Source organism: Natrix helvetica (assembly GCF_964273705.1).
Source record: "Natrix helvetica genome assembly, chromosome: 6".
Lineage (NCBI taxonomy): Eukaryota > Metazoa > Chordata > Lepidosauria > Squamata > Natricidae > Natrix > Natrix helvetica.
The window spans coordinates 85424363-85428268 of record NC_138553.1 but is presented as its reverse complement, the minus strand read 5'-3'; the positions used below and the strand labels follow the sequence as shown (position 1 = coordinate 85428268).

Here is a 3906-nt window from a genome sequence, read left to right as displayed (position 1 = left end):
CAGTAGGTGTCAGCCCCAAGAAATGCCTGTGAAAAAGCAACCACAATTTCCTATTCCATCAACAAGTACACATTTTCTACCCATCCAAAGTAATTGTTCCACTGAATTCTATATTGGTCAGGCTTCATCTCAAGCCCTGAAAAGGCTTTTGTGACCTCACACTTCAAAAGACTTCTTAGAGAAAGTGGGAGCGTTTATTTTTAATGACTCTGTACATCATTTTATAAAAGTTCCCTTTCAGGTTATAACAGGGTAAATTTCAACCCCATATTTTCCCATCCTTCCATCTGCATAAAATAACCAAAGTTTTTAGCTCACTTTATCATTCGTTCTGCCGCTCGTTCTTCTTCTCTTTTATATTTCAATAAAAGCTTGTGCTTTAGCCATCACACGTGCATCGTTTGTCCATAGTTCTGCTTCAACTTCACTCTTAAATGGTTCAAAACCATAAAATCTTTTATCTGCTTTCAGATAACTGTAAACAGTAAAACATAGAAATTCATCCCTGTAAAGACTAGAATATAAGGAATAGAATATTTTTAGCTTTGAAGGAAGAAAAAGACTGATGGGAACCTAATAGCATTTTTCACAGTCTTGAAAGTTCATCAGGCAAAAGAAGATTGAGACCAAGCTCATCCTATTCCAGATTGCAAAAGCACGGAATTATGGATTAATGTTGCAGGAAGTTACAGTTTCCTGCACTGAAAGCCACGATTTTAGGAATTCTGGTTTATTTATGGAGCTTAACTCTTGGTTTTTATTTTACATATTTATTTTATAAACAGTTCATTTCCTAATGATGTAATTTCACTCCCCTTTTAGCTAGAAATAACTTGCAGAAAGCATAAATATGCTCTGCTTAAAGCTCTACTCTTTGATGCAGAAACTAAGGCAAATGTTTGTCATTCGTGATAAAGATTCAGAGTGGACTTGGAATTCTAATACTAGAACATTATTAGAAATTAGGATGTTCTGATATTCTATTTTCTATAATAGAGCAGGGGTGAAATCCAGCAGGTTCTGACCAGTTCTGGAGAACCGGTAGCAGAAATTTTGAGTAGTTCGGAGAACCGGCAAATACCACCTCTGGCTGGCCCCGCCCCCATCTATTCTCTGCCTCCCGAGTCCCAGCTGATCAGGAGGGAGTGGGGATTTTGCAGTATCCTTCCCCTGCCACGCCCACCAAGCCATGCCACAGCAAACCAAGCCACGGCCACAGAACTGGTAGTAAAAAATTTGAATTTCACCACTGTAATAGAGAAGATTACATAGTATACATTATTATCATTAGAGACTAGAATATTATTTTTTTAGAGATTTAGACTGGATTCATTGTTCAAAATAGTAATTCTGACATTTTGACCTTCTTCTAATATTTCTGGGCAGTTATAATTCCACCGGAATCATTTGATGCCGGGACTTTCTTCCTCTTCCTCCCTATAACTTCAAGGGGGGGGGGAATCCTCGCCACAGACTCAAGCTTTGAAGGCTATAACTCAAGGTCCTAATATCCCACATGTTCACCCCGAGGATGTGATCCAACCCAGAGACAGTTGGATATAATCTTTATTAGCTTTACCTTTGGAAAGGTTAAACGCGTGAATGAAACCCGCATGAGGAGGCTTAACTCCGGGGCTGCTGGGGGATCAGGAGAGGGTGGCAGAAGGAATGTTCCAGAAGCCAAGAAGGGGCCCTCCTGTGATCCGAGGTCTGATGTGATTTAACACAGAGGCACACGTGGCCTTTCAAGATCTCACTTCTGTTTTCCTAAGGAGCCGCTGCTGAAGATACGCACACAAATTACCATAATACGGAACAGTTGGCAAAAAAGGACCAGCAATGATATCTAATTAAAAAAATGAATATTCTGTAGGCCATGAGGCTCTTCTGTTACCACAAACCATCTGTTTCTACAAGACGCCTGAGCCTCACTGGCATCTCGTAGCTGGGCTTTGTGGAGAGGGAAGAAATATCTTTAAACCTTCCTTTCCATGCTTAGAATGTTCTTTTATTAACAAATCTGCTATTAAGCAACATTTTGGACTATCACCTGTTATTAACCTGGATCTGTAGATGTGCTAAGTGCATCGGGTCTGCTTTGGAATTGGTCCAATATGTTGGCTCTTGAAACAAAAGAAACACAATTCCCATCAGCTTCTAATTGTCTTTTTCTAATGTTAAAACCAGAAGAAATTTAGGATGGCTTGGTCTAAAATGAGGGGTTTAAAGTAGAAACACATGGGGAACATATTCGAAGGCTCAACTTATCTTTGATTGACACATGGACATGCCACAAGCCAGAGGCCTCTCTCTCTCTCTCATCTATCTATCTATCTATCTATCTATCTATCTATCTATCTATCTATCTATCTATCTATCTATCATCTATCTATCTATCTATCTATCTATCTATCTATCTATCTATCATCTCTATCTATCTATCTATCTATCTATCTATCTATCTATCTATCTATCTATCATCTATCTATCATCTATCTATCTATCTATCTATCTATCTATCTATCTATCTATCTATCTATCTATCTATCTATCTATCATCTATCTATCTATCTATCTATCCTCTGCATGACTTCCAATATCACTTGATAATTGCTTTAGCAATTGTGACAGGGGACATCTTGATAGTCATTGTGACCAGAATCTGGTTAAAGCCTCAAAGTCACCTACATCTTCTCCTTTCTTCCTTTCTGATATCACAGTTTGTGAAGAGTTAGTCTGATTACTAACTCTTTTCATAATAATTTATGACTGCTTCATTTTACCTGACACGATAAATGTCATAAATCAAACATTTTAATTTGCATAACTTATTCAAATGTCAGAAATGTAATTTTGTTTCCTCTTTTGCAATACTTTGCTTTGAGGTGATCCGTCTCTGCATTTCTGGATTATTCACTAAGAGCCAAGATTTCCATTACAAGGAATCTAAAGAAAAAGATCCTCTTTTGGGGCAGCTGGTTACTACATACCAGTTGAAAATAATCCTACAAGCAACAGGGATCCAGATATTGATGTAATTTGCTATATATGTAGGATTTCTTTCTTTCTGTCTGTCTGTTTGTCTCTCTCTCTCTCTGTGTAAGACCATATGCACAATAAAAAACCCACTGTGTGTAACTTAATATCAATAGACTGTATGTTTGAGAAACACCTTTGAAGTGCCAAATCTGATGATCCAAAACATACGTCTATGGTAAAGAGATTTATTCTCTCCACTGCTGGACTGTTCGCCTTTAGGCAATTCATGGTAGTTTTGTTTTATATTCTGACAAAATAGATATCAGGTTCTCTAAAATATTGAACTGGGGGCATCAATACTTTGACTATATTTTAAAGATCTGGGTGGTGAGGGTTTTTTTTTTTTTTTTTGCATAAAGTGCTCCCCCCCCCCCCATTTTCACTTTATTTCTGTGGTTTTCATTACTGCTCCTAAAAGGGTTTTTTTTTTTTGTTACACTTACCTTGTCCCGAGTTTATTTAATTGCTGCAACCTCGTGGAGAACCTTGTGAGAATCAGTCTAACTATTTCCCCATCCTTTCCTTTTCAAATAAAACATCAGTCACACCCTTAGAGTGTACTTCAATGTTGCTTTTAAACGTCCATTTGCAACAGTTCCGGTCGATTGATCCGTCTGTAAAAGTGTGGAGTTTGTAGGATTGTGTAAACATTTTCCTAATTGAAAAAAAAAATGACAGCAGGTGGATAGAAGCCTGGCCTTTCCCTTCGTATTGACCTCGACTTGTATTTCAGCTCAAATTTTGACTGAATCTGTGTTTTTAGCAGCTCCAAGATAAGCACTAAAGCCCCCTCCCATTGCACTGTACGCTTTAAAAAAATGCAACAAGGCAGGAAAATAACCAAAATTACCTGTCTTTGTGACATTT

General features: G+C 37.8%; 1 long non-coding RNA gene across 1 annotated transcript; it reads right to left on the bottom strand.

Moving 5' to 3' along the window:
- Positions 1–327: 327 nt before the first annotated feature.
- Positions 328–3690, bottom strand: LOC309395003. Its single transcript, XR_014175838.1, has 3 exons — positions 3483–3690; positions 2051–2123; positions 328–475 (listed from the first exon to the last, which is right to left on the bottom strand). It is a non-coding gene; the product is annotated as an uncharacterized lncRNA (long non-coding RNA).
- Between the last annotated feature and the right edge of the window lie 216 nt (positions 3691–3906).